The sequence below is a fragment of the Pteropus alecto genome, unplaced genomic scaffold (assembly GCF_000325575.1).
Source record: "Pteropus alecto unplaced genomic scaffold, ASM32557v1 scaffold45, whole genome shotgun sequence".
Classification (NCBI taxonomy): domain Eukaryota; kingdom Metazoa; phylum Chordata; class Mammalia; order Chiroptera; family Pteropodidae; genus Pteropus; species Pteropus alecto.
In genome coordinates this window covers 37,893,194-37,906,386 of record NW_006442491.1, presented here as the reverse complement: position 1 = coordinate 37,906,386, position 13,193 = coordinate 37,893,194, and the positions used below count along the sequence as shown (strand labels likewise).

The 13,193-nt window shown below is 43.2% G+C and overlaps 1 long non-coding RNA gene across 1 annotated transcript in view; it reads left to right on the top strand.

Moving 5' to 3' along the window:
- Positions 1–1,760, top strand: part of LOC112470987 — a 9,026-nt gene extending 7,266 nt beyond the window's left edge. The window contains exon 2 of the long non-coding RNA XR_003043106.1: positions 511–1,760. This is a non-coding gene — a long non-coding RNA (uncharacterized LOC112470987). The remainder of the gene's footprint in view (positions 1–510) is intronic.
- The last annotated feature ends 11,433 nt before the right edge of the window (positions 1,761–13,193 follow it).

The window sequence follows — 13,193 nt, the reverse complement described above, 5'->3', positions numbered from 1 at the left end:
GGGGCGGGGCAGGAAGGCTGCCACTTGCTGGTTGCCTCAGGCGTCCGGGCCTGGCGGGAGCCAGGCGGGAGGCGGGGCCTGGACGAGGGGGCGGGGCTTCCCCAGGGCGTAGATCCCAGTGCCTAGGGCTGTGCAGAGCTGGGCTCGATGCGGGCTGAGAGAGCGTCCTGAATTGACCCAGGAGCACAGCCTGGTTGGGTCCTTGGAGTTTTAGCTCTGCTTAGAAGTTTTGAACTAGACTCACGGTTGTCTGGGTTCGGGTCCCAGCTCCACCCCTTCTTCTCGGCAACGGTCTGTGCTGAGAGCATCGGTTTCCTTATGTGACAGCTGGGCACATAGCAGGGCTGACTTATCAGGCTCAGAATTTGGGGCCCATGACAATGTTTTAATTTCTTTTAAAATCGGAAGAACGACGACTATTATAACAATGAATCCGGCCTGGGTTACATATATGTAACTAGTATAAAGAACTAAGTGTAATTTAATATAACTTTTCATATTTCTTTATAGAAGAGCCCGCGGAGGCAAAAGTGCCCGAGGCCCACAAATGTCGTAATGCATCCCTCGTGGGCAGCTGCCGAGGGCAACCGAGATGTTGCTTTCAGAGCCCACACAGCACGCTCCGCAGCAAGAGGCAGGAGGTCCAAAAGTGAGCGCGAAGATCCTCACAAACTGTTCTGGGCAGAGACGTTAACACCATCTGATATAGATGCCCTGAGGTAATGCCCACTTCGGTAAAGAAAGAGCATTAGAGACAAGAACTCGAGATATTGATAATAGCGACGACATACGAAAGGCCCGCCAGGCAGGCGCTGGGCTTTCATCCATTCCTCCTTCCCTTTACTTGACTGCTGTTTGTGGAATGAATGCCCTTACGTGCTGGCCTTTACGTCAGGTTTTTAACTGAGGGCAATTGAGAAGGATTCAGTACAATAATGTATGGAGAGCACGGAGCTTGCACACAGTCGGTGCTCAGTATCAGTCATTCTGACGAGGACGAAACGTTTGGAGGTTTCTCTGGTTTGCGTACTTTGAGGGAATGACAGGATCATATCTGGGTGTTTCGAAGCCGTGTCCCTTAGCCGAGGCAGGAGGCCTTACGGAGGGAAGCTTGGAGGTGGGCATGCAAGTGAAAAGGACTCAGTGAGAGTTAAAGGGGAGCTGAGAAGGGGCCAGGGGGGCTGCTGTGAGCTGGAGGTTCAGTCTGAGAACATGGCAGCCTTGGGGGTACCAAGGAGCAGTCCCAGAAGATGCTGCTGAGACTTGCAGCCGATGTGCCAGAGAGAGTGCACGGCAGAGCCCGGGAACCTAGGCGGAGGGCAGGTCTGTGCAGGGGACCATGATGAGTTTGCTGAGCTCCGACCAGGACGTGCTGCATGCATTGGCGGCGCCCTTCAAACACCCATGCAGAGATGCCTTGCGGGCGGCTGGAGGTGTAAGTGTTCAGCTCTGGATTCAAAGAATCGACTTCTGGCTTCTATTCATAAAATTAAAATGTATTAAGTTAATGAGTGCCCCTGCTGACTTCTTGTTTCAGGGTTCATTTTCATGTGCGTTCTGAAACGTTTGGAAGAATGGGTGGCTGTTAAACTCCTACTCCCCCTCTGCTTGGATTTGTTTTTTTTAAATAGTGTCTAAATTGAAAGCAGGCAGATTAATATATGTAGAACTAATCGCTTGTATAGAAGCTGAGCTTATTTAACTCACCTCTCCCTCAACCAAAAGGTTACTCATTAAATGGATTAACAAACAACCGCTAATGAAAGCATTACATTTGGTCTATAAGTCACAATGATTTAGAATAATTGAATCTACAGGTCTTGTCTCCTGAGATACTGTTGACTTGTTTTTGAAATGCCTTATCTAACATGTCCAAATGAGCTTGTGTTACTTAAAATACATACTCTAGAGTCATTTAAGATATTTTCCTGTTGAAGAAAAATTCTGGTGGAAAATTTCCATGGAAATAAGGAGTTAGTTTCACTTAATCCATATTCAAGAAATATTTACTGAGTGCCTTCTCAATGTTATGTGTGGAGATGTAGCTGAAAACCATAGACATGTCTGTCTAGTGCTAATAGAAAAAAAAGAAAGAGAAAGAAAAAGAAAAACGCCATCTCTGATAACGGGGAAAGAGAGGAGGGGAGGGGCTAGAGGTCAAGGAGTACCTTTCCGGGAAAATGACATTTAAGCTGAGACTTCAGGCTTGCACCTGGAGTCCAGGGGAGCTACAGGACAGCCTGGGATGCACAGGACAGCCCCCATAACAAAGAACTATCCACCCCCACTTCTCATCAGTGCCAAGGTTGCTAACCCTGTTGTCAACCACCGTTCCTCTCCTTTGGGACGTGTGACTCGGTTTGCCACCATACATCCGTGGCGTGCCGCTTTGATTGGAGTCTGTCTCAGTGTGACTGTGAGCTTCATGAGATCTCCAGCTGTGGTTCCTGTTCACGTGGGGTCCTCCACACCTGGAACGACACTACTCTCATTCACTGGCCCAGATACCAGATGCTGGGCAGTATCTTTCCCTCTCTTTTTGGTTAAGAAAATCTTGATTTTCCTGTGGACAAAAACTTCACCGTTTCATTTGGTCTTGGTGGGTGCATCTACCACTGTACTGTGAGCATATGACCCACAGTAGACTAATTAGACCCGCTTTTGTTTTTGCAAATAAAATTGGAAATTTTCGTAAGTAAAGACGGAGTAAATATTGGAAAACGGCAATGCTCGTTCATTCGCGTCTTGTCTGTGGTCGCTTTCACACACGGCAGCAGAGTTGAGTAGTTGCGACAGAGACTGTATGCCCCGCAAAGCTGAAAATATTTACAGTCTGGTCATTTACAGAAAACATTTGCCAACCCCTGACCTAAAGCCATAGTTCATGAATTCTCACTGCCGAGATCCTTGGAACTGCCCTGGACATTTTTAAAGCCAGCTCGTTCACTTTCCCTTCAATTCCGTCACCTTTCCAGTAATATTCCAGTAACTCCCTTCGGTTCATCCAGAATAGGTTTCAAGTGTCACCTACAGAGCCTAAAGTAATGGAGCCACCCAACAGATGTACGTTAAGTAGCTTAACATCACACGAGGTTGAATGGTGGTCACCCGAAAGAAATGTCCATGCCCTGATGGCCACCATCTGTGACTGTGACCTTGTTTTGGAAAAGGGTCTTTGCGGATATAACTAGACTAAAGGTCTCAAAATGAGAGCATCCTGTAGTGCCTGGGTGGGCCCTAAATCCAATAACAACCGTCCTTATAAGAGACACAGAGAAGGCCACGTGAAGACAGAGGCGGGATCGAAGTGATTCTTCGGCAGACACGGCCGAGGAGAAGCCCGGTGAAAAGAAAAAAGGAAAAGGGAAGACAAAGTATTCTCCTAGAGCCTTCCGAGGAAGCACGGGACTGCTGACACCTTGATTTTGGACGTTGGGCCTCCAGAATTGTGAGGGGATAAATGTATCTTGTTTTAAGTCCCCAGTTTATGATAATTTGTTACAGAAGTCATAGGAAACTAATACAGACAGCTATTTCCTAATGCTCTTAGGATGCCCAGTCTCCTTCAGTGTTTACAGGACTTTTCACGGTCTTTTTTTTTTTCTTTCTTTCTTTTTAATCACTCTCTTTCGTTTTTAAATAGAATTATTTTCTGGGTACAGATATTTCCCATATACCTCCTGTCTTCACTCATGCATAGACTCCCCCAATATCAATATTACCTACCAAACTGGTAATTTATTAAAATTGACGATTCTCTGTGGACACATCTTTATCACCCAAAGTCCATAGTTTACGTTACAATTCTCTTGGTGTTGTATATTCTCTAGATTTGGACAAATTTATAAATTACGTATCCGCCTTTACAGTATCATACGCAGTAGTTTCTCTGCCCTAAAAATGATCTGTGCTCCAGTACGCATTTGTCCGCGCCCCCAACCCCTAGCAACCTTTTATTTTCTTTTGCCTTTTTTGCCTTTTTCAGAATGTCATATATTTGGAATCGTACAACATGTAGTCTTTTCAGACTGGCTTCTTACACTTAATAATATGCATTTAAGTCTCTTCCATGTTTGTGTGTGTGGGTGTGTGTGGGGGGGGGTGTGTGTGTTTGTGTGTGTGGCTTGTTAGCTTATTTCTCTTTAATGCTGAATATATTCATTTGTCTGGATGTATCTCAGATTACTTATCAGTTCATCTACTGAAGGAAGTCTTGGTTGCTTCCATATTTTGGCAGTTATTGGTAAAGTTGCTGTAAGCATCTGTGTGCAGGTTTTTGTGTGGACGTGTTTTTAACTCCTTTGGGTAAATAATAAGGAGTGTGATTGCTGAATTGTGTGTAAGAGTATGTTTAGTTTTGTAAGAAGCCACCAGACTGTCTTCCAAAGTGGCCGTACCACCTGGCATTCCCACCAGCTGGGAATGTGAGTTCCTGTGGCTCCACATCCTCCGCATCGCTTGGTATTGTCAGTGTCCCAGGCTTTGGCCATTCTAACAGATGTGCACTGGTGTCTCATTGTTTTAATTTACATTCCCCTGAGGACATATGATGTGGAGTATCTTTTCATATGCTAATTTGCCATCTCTATATTTTCTTTAGTGAGGTGTCCATTAAGGCCACTTTGGTCTAACTTTTAACTGGGTTATTTGCTTTCTTGTTGTTGAGTTTTAAGAGTTCCTTGTATACATATTTTGGATAACAGTCTTTTATCAGACGTGTATTTTGCAAATATTTTTTCCCAGTCTGTGGCTCATCTTCTCATTCTCTTGACACTCTCTATTACAGAAGAGAAATTTATAATTTTATTGAAATCTGGCTTATCAATTATTTCTTTCATGGAACATGGCTTTGGTGTTGTATCTTAAAAGTCATCGCCAAACTCAAGGTCATCTGAGTTTTTTCTTACGTTTATCTTCTAGGACTTTTATAGTTTTGTGTTTTACATTTAGGTCTGAGATCCATTTTGAGTTAATTTTTGTGAAAGATGTAAGGTCTGTGTCTAGATTCTTTTTTTTTTTTTTTTTTGCATATAGATGTTCATTGTTCCTGTACCATTTGTTAAACACACTCTCTTTTCTCCATCGTATTCCCTTTGATCTTTGGTTGAAGTTCAGTTGACTGTGTTCGTGTGGGTATACCTCTGAGCTGTCTATTCTGCTCCACTGTTCTATTCGTCTGTTCTTCTGTCAATAACATGCTATCGTGACTACTGTAGCTTTATAATAAGTCCTGAGGTCAGGAAGTGTCATCCCTCCAACTTATCCTTCCTCAGTATTGAGCTGGCCATATTGTTGCTCACGCTCGCGCGCGTGCTCTCTCTCTCTCTCTCTCTCTCTCTCCCCTTATACATGTTAGAATCAGTCTGTCAATATCCACAAAATAAATTACTGGGATTTGGACTGGGATTGCAAGCTTCAAATCTATCAATCAAGTTGGAAAGAATATTCAGTTTTCCTATCCATAAACATGGACTATCTCCCCATTTATTTAGGTCTTTGATTTTGATTATCAGGGTTTTATAGTTTCCTTCATATACATTTTGTACATATTTTATTAGTTTTATACCTAAGCACTTTTTTTTTTGGTGCTAATGTAAATAGCATCGTGTTTTGAATTTCAAATTCCTCGCATTCATCGCTAGTATATCGGAAAGCAATGGACTTTTGTAGATTAACCTCGTATTCTGCAACCTTGCTATAATCGCTTTTTAGTTCCAGGAGTTTTTTGTTGATCCTTTTGAATTTTCTACATAGACGGTCACGTCATCTGCAGACAATGCCGGTTTTATTTTTTCTTTCTCAATCTGTAGACCTTTTTACCTTTTTTTCTTGTCTTATCATCTAGCTAGGACTCTCAAAATGACGTTGAAAAACAATGGCGAGAGGGGACATCCTTACCTTGTACCTGATCTTACTGGGGAAGCTTCGAATTTCTCACCATGAACTATGATGTTAGCTGTAGGTTTTTTGTAGATATTCTTTATCAAATTGAGGAAATTACCTTCTATTCCTAGTTTACTGAAACTAAAGCGTTTATTTATTTATTTTTTTATCATGAATGGGTATTAGATTTTGTCAGACTTTTTTATCCTGCATCTATTGATACGATCATGTGATTTTTCTTTTTTAGCGTGTTGATGTGATGAATTACATGAATTGATTTTTGAATGTTGAACCAGATTTGCATACCTGGGATAAATCTCACTTAGTCGTGGTGTATAATTCTTTTTATACATTGTTAGATTTGACGCTGATATTTCGTTGCTTTTTGCAAATATGTTCATGAGAGATATAGGTCTATACTTACAATGGCTTTGTTTTGGGTATTAGGGTAGTGCTGGCCTCAGAGAATGAGTTAGAAAGTATTCTTTTTGTTTCTATCCTCTGAAAGAGATAATAGAAAATTGGTATAATTTCTCTCTTAAAGGTTTAGTAGAATTCACCAGTGAACCCTTTGGAACTTGCTTTCTGTTTTGGAAGGTTATTAATTATCGATTCAATTTCTTTAATAGATATAGGCCCATTCAGGTTCTCTATTTCTTCTTGTGGAACTTGGCAGACTGTATCTTTCAAGATATTGGTCCATTTCATTTAGGTTACAATAAATCTGAGGGCATAGAGTTGTTCATACTATTCCTTTATTATACTTTTTTCTTTATTATACTTTTAATATCCATGGTATCTGTAGTGACATCGTCTCTTTCTTTCCTAATATTATTCATGTGTCTTCTCTTTTCTTTCCTAGTTAGCCTGGCAAAAAGCTTACCAATTTTATTGAACGTCCGAAGAATCGACTTTTGGTTTTGTTGGTTTTTTCTATTGATTTCCTATTTTCAATTTCATTGATTTCTGCTCTCATTTTTATTATATTTCATCTTACTTTGGATTTAATTTGCTTTTCTTGTTCTAGTTCCTGTAGTTGAAGCTTAGATGACTGATCTTAGATCCTTCTTCTCTTCAAATACATGTATCCGATGCTACACATCTTCCTCTAAGGTCTGCTTTTACTGCACCCCACAAATTTTGAAACGTATTTTCATTTAGTTCAAAATATTTTAAAATTTCTTTTGAGCTTTTCCCTTTGATCCATGTGTTATTTAGAAGCACGTTGTTGAATCTCCACATAGTTGGGGATTTTCCAGCTATCTTTCTGTTCATAATTTCTATTTTAATTTCATTGTGGTCTGAGAGAAGGCATTGGATGATTTTTAGTTTTAAAGTCTGTTTGATGGCCCAGAATGTGACCTGTTTTGTAGGTTGGTGGATTTTCTTTCTTCTCAATCCGTTAAATATTTCATTCCACTCTTGTTGCTCGCATGGTTTCTGAGAAGTTGGTACCGTTCTCATCTTTGCTCCTCTGTAGGTCAAGTGCTTTCATTCCCCTGGCTTCTTTCCAAAAAAAAATTTTTTTTTTCTTAAGTTTCATCGTGACCTGCCTACGGATATTTTTTTGGCACTTACCCTGTTTGGTCTTGTCTGAGTTTCCAGGACTTAGGATTTGTTGTCTCACGTTAATTTGGGGAAATTCTTTCTCGTCACGGTTTCAAACATTTCTTCGGTTCCTCTTTGTTCTGGTGTCCCCATCACGGCTGTGCTCCACCTTCCTAGGTGTCTCAGTGTGTGAATATTCTGTTCGGGTTCCCCCCCCGCCCCCCCCCCCAGTGTTTTCTTTCCCTTTGCTTCTCAGTTTCTATCGTCACATCCCCGAGTTCGGAGTCTGTCCTCAGCCATGCCCAGTGTACAGGCCGACCTCGGAGCTGTCACGGGTTTGTTGCAGAGCACTGCCATAAAGCAAGTCTGGCCGTGAATCGAGTCATAAGCTTTTGCCGGTGGAGAGTCTGGCCTTCAATGTGTAAAAAACGCAACACCTGGGAAACACAGTAAAACAAGGTACGCCGGTTCTGACGAGCCCATCGAAGGTAGTCTTCCTGTCTGTCATCGTGGGTTTTTCCTTTTATCTCCAGCTTTTCCTTTTCATTCTTTTCTAGAATTTTCATCCCTCTGCTTACATTATGCTTGTGTGTTTGCGTGCTGTCTACTTTTTCCGTTAAAGCCCTGAGCATATTAATTATAATTTTCAAAAACTCCTGGTCTGTTAAGTCCAACCTCCCTGCCACCTCTGAGTCTGGTTCTGATGTTTGCTTTGTCCCTTTAAATCGTACTTTTTGCCTTTTAGCATGCCTTTCAATTTTTTGTCGGAAGGTCGACTTGACGTCCTGAGTAGAAGGACCCGCAGCACACACGCCGTTAGTAACGCAGGGCTGAGTCAGGGGTGGGGCAGGACCCGAGCTGCGGTCCCCGGCCTTGGTCTCCATCTGCCGGTGAGACCCTGCCTGTGGGCGGTGAATGTCACCAGAGTTTGTTTTCTCTCCTCCCTCAACCCCCACTCAGGTGGGGCAGGTCAGCTGGGGCGCAGCTGGCGGTGGAGATTTCCCTCGCCCCAAGTAGGTTATGGCGATCAAGCCCTGGAAGCCCAGGCCCTGGCAGCCTGGTTTCTCCCGCAGGTGGGCCTGGTTAGCGGCCTGACACTCCTGGGTGTTTAATAGCGGCTGCTGCCTCTCCCCTCCCCTCCCCCGCCCCTGGAAGCCAGACCACCTGGGAAAGCTCCCCGAGGCACAGCCACAACAGCGAGGCGGCTCTCCCATCGCCCGGTCCCCCTAGAGTTTTCAACGCTCAGCACTGTCTACACTGAGCCGCCAGCCATGTGTCGGCTGAAGTTTGGGTTTTCCCGTTGGTTCAGGTAGATGTTTCTCCTTGCGGTGACCGCCCCAGTGAGTTGGGATTCTGTCAGCCCGCGTCTCTGTAACCTGGGGGGCAGCAGTTGGCCCTGGGACCTAAGAATAGTTAATGTTTTCGGTTTGCTCAGTTTTTTCCCCTTGGGACGGAACGGTGACTTCGCAGCCCCTTCCATGCCAGGCCAGAAACGGGGGACCCGCTTCTTCTTTTCACCATGATTTTGGCCTTTACATATAAACTTTAGAATCGGCTCGCGTACTTCCACAAAAATCTTCCCAGGGCTTTAACTGGTATTTTACCGAACTCGTAGATCGATTTTGGTAGAATGTCCATCTTCCTCATATGGAGTCTTCCAACCCACGAACTCAAAATCTCTCTTCATTTCCTTAGGCTTCAATTTTGATTCCTTCATTAGTGTTTGGTATTTTTCAGCATGCAGGCCTTCACATATTTTGCTGGATTTCAGCCTGCGCATTTCATGATGTTTAGTGCCCTTGTCGCTTTAAAATTTTTCATTTTGGAATTGTTCATTGCTAGCGTATTAAAATTTAATTGACTGAATTCACCTTGTATATTGTGACCTTGCTCAATGCATTTATTAGTTCCAGAAGCTTTTGAAAGGAGAATCTTTTGTATTTTCTACATAGACAATCGCGTCATCCATGAATCAAGATTTTTATTGTTTATCACCAAACCATACAACTTTTGTTTCTTGTTTTTATACTGGCTAGGGCCTCCGGTATAATAGAGGCGGTGACAGCGGACATTCTTGCGTTTTTTTCTTCTGCAACATGAGTGTTTAATGTTACATTTTTTTTAAAAAAATGATACATTTACATTTTGCAGATAAACTTTTATGTGGTGCTAGAATGTATTTTTTATCTTGTTTTGTTCTTGATTTTAGAAGAAAGCCTTCAGTTTTTCACAATTAAACATCAAGTTAGTTGTTATTTTGTTAATTGCCTTGGGTTGGGTACAGGAAGTTCCTTCTATTCCTAGTTTGTGGAAAGTCTTTATTATGAATTAATGTTGAATTTTGTCACATGCTTTTGAAATCTTTCTTATTTATTTGCTTGTTTCGAGGTGCTCATATGGATTTTCTTCTTTGCTCTCTCGAATTATATCAGTTGATTCTTGAATATCGAACCAAGGTTGCATTCTCAGGGTAACATCCACTTTGTCAAGATGTATTATTCTTTTTATGTATTGCCGGAGTCAATTCGCTAATATTTTATTATTTTTGTATCTGTGTTCATGAGGGATAATGTTCCGAAGGTCAATTTTTCTTGTAATATTTATTTTGGGTTTCCATATTGGGTAGTAGCCTCAAAAACGAGTTAGGAAGCAATTTCTTCTCTTCATTTTCTGGAAGATTTTGTGGCAATTTGTATTATTTCTTCCTCCAATTTTTGGTGAAATTCACCCCTGAAGCCACTAGGCCTGGACTTTTAGGTTATTTATTTATTTATTTTTTAACTACAGATGCAATTTCTTTATAATATACTAGGAATAGCTAGATCACCTATTTCCTCGGTAGTGAGCTGAGGGCGTTTATATATTTCAAAGAATTCGTGCATTTCACCTAATTCGTCAAATTTAAAGGTATAATGTTTAAAATATTACTTTATTCTTTTAATGTCTGAGACCTATAGTATAAGATCTTTCACTTTTTCTCATATCGGTGATCTATATCTTCTGGAATTTTTTATCCCCTTAATCAGGCTAGAGGTTTATAAATTTTATTGATCTCTCTGAGGAATCACTTTCTGGTTTAATTGATTTTCTCTCTAATTTTTCTGTGTTCCATCTCATCGATCTCTTCTTTTATCTTTATTTGCTTCTTTCTGCTTATTTTGGGGTTAAGTTACTCTTTCTCTCATTTCTCGAGATGGTAGCTCAGATCACTGATTTGATGCCTGTCTTCTTTCCTAGTGATAGTATTTAATGCTATCTCCCTTTTTTTTTTTCCCCTCTAAGACTGCTTTAGCTTCATCCTACAACTTTTAGTAGGTTGTGTGTCCATTGTCATTTAATTCAAAATATCTTTAATGGCCCTTGTGACTTTCACTTGACCCATGGGTTGTTTAGAAGTGTGTTGGTTCATTTCTAAATATTCGAAGCTGTTCCAGATAGCTTTTGTTCTTGGTTTCCAATTTAATTCCTTTGTGGCAAGAAAACGTACTTCAGACATGCCCGTTCTTTTGGATCTGTTGAGGTTTGCTTTATTCCCCAGAACGTGGTCTCGCCCGGTGAATGTCCCATGTGTGCTTGAAACAATGTGCCATCTGCTCGTGCCGTGTGGAGTCGTCCATCGATGCCCCTTAGTTCTTCATTCAAAATCCATTTCAGTTGGGTTTTCTGCATCTTGTCCCTTAAAATGTTCCTACAGTAAGGAATTGAATTGGCCTGGATCATTTCCCCAATCCTGTGGCCACAAGGGCAAGGTCTTCTGATCGTTACCCTCTTCAGCATCACGTGACTGGATTTGATGATCACTGTTCCCCTAAGGCATCGGGGGGCTGGCCAGGCAAAACCAGTAAGTGCTCACTGCTGTCCAGCCCTTGGCTTTTGCGCGTGTGTGTGCACAGACACACGCTCACAATCCCTGCATGTCCAGGGTTAAAAATTCCCCCATATGCATCTCCTAAATAACTCCAAAATCTGACTTCTTTTCCAAATGAAGATAATGCAAAGTCACATCCAATTAAAACCCGGCTCCGAGCTCGGGCTCTCTGGGTGAGATACTCGAGGCTTTTGATCGCACCCGGGTATTTCTCCTCCTGCCTCATTAACCGATGTTCTAGGTGACGAGTGAACACCCTCCACCCCTTTCAGGACACCTCAGTGCAGGAAAGCCATAAAAATCCGCAAGGCAGCTGTTCTTTCGTGCCTTCCTGAGCTATCAACGTGATGCTTTCACTGCAGCTGACCAGTGAGCTGGTGCGCGAGGCGTTCAATGGGACCAATTTCTGCCCCGGGGTGAGCGAGGACTTTGAGGAAGGGCTGTGACAGGCTAGGAGAAGACATGAGTGCGTTTGCTACATCAAAAGTACACACCGGCCTGCCGGCACGGTCACTGCTGGTTTTCTCCAGCAAGGAGAAAGTGGGAATTTCTGCACCATGGGAGGAACCACCTAATTAAGCGGGGGCCAACTCACTGACATCTGTGCCGCGCCGCAGAGTCGGTGAGGACGTCTCGGGATCACCGAGCACACCCCTTCTGGTTATTCCACGGGGACGAGTGTCTGTATTTTCTGGACAGTCTGCTTCTGGTTGCTAGTCTGGACGAAGGGAGAAGTTCCAGTGTTTTTGTCTTGGCGCTGCCTGCCATGGTGATGCTCACCCCATTCCTCAGTCGGACTGTGAAGGGATCCTGCCCAGGGCTGACAAGGGCCATCCCAAGTGTGTACGCCCAAAGACACGCTTGTCACTGGCGCATCTGACTGCAATGACCTTAACTCCATGTATCTCTGGATCCATGTACCCTCACCCCGAATGGCAGATGGTGGCGATGATCTGTGTTCACGTGACAGTCCTAATACTTAGCATTCCCTTGGAATAAGTATCCAATAGACCAAAGACTTGGGTCTCTCCAGTCCCCTGGGGCACATTTCTCTTTGAGGAATGTAAGAAAGAAGACTTAGAATTTGCCTTCGTGCTTATAAAATCTCAAGGTTGCCTGACGGCTACTTCAGACCAGAGATTCTGGTCAGTGAATTAGAGAAAAGGCCTCGACTTTTCTTCCGTCTTGACTTTGTTGATTTTCTTAAGTTGTGCCTATTGTCATTAGACCCAGACTTATTTTATAGAAAAAAAATGGGCCAGCCATCTGTCACTTGTATTCCAGAGAACCCTATAACTAATTAACTACAGCTAAAGAGGTCTCGGCAGCACACCATTTTGTGAAATTCAATAAACATGCCTGCCCTGTTGCCTGTTATAATAACTGGGTCCATCAGCTCGTCTCATGCCCACTGTGACTGATCGGCGAGGCCCATCGCAGCCCGGCCGGTAGCATTCTTGGACTGGAAGAACGGTTGACAAAAGCCCATTTTAAAAGACTGGCATCTTCCTCGCCAACCCACTCCTCAAGGTGGAGGTTAATGTCACTTTGGCAGGCCTAATGGGGCACCTAGTGATGGCAGGGCTGGGGGAGGGGCTCCTGGGGGAGCGGGAAGCTGAGGCTGGTTCCGATTCAGCATTCCTGTCTCCTGAAGTCTTTGAATTCCTTCCTCTGTCTTCTGCCAAAGTGTTTTTCTGGCCTTTTCATGTCATTTTGCCCAGAGAAGCATTCAGAACATCAACCACAACAGCAAACTGCTCAAACAGCTGTCCGTGCCTCTCGAGAGTATGCACTCAAATCAACGACTTCATCCCAGTGGGAAAAGGGGAGCCCGCCCTTCACGCCCAGGTACCCCTAAGTCCGTGCTCCCAAACACGCTTGAGAAGCAGCCTGT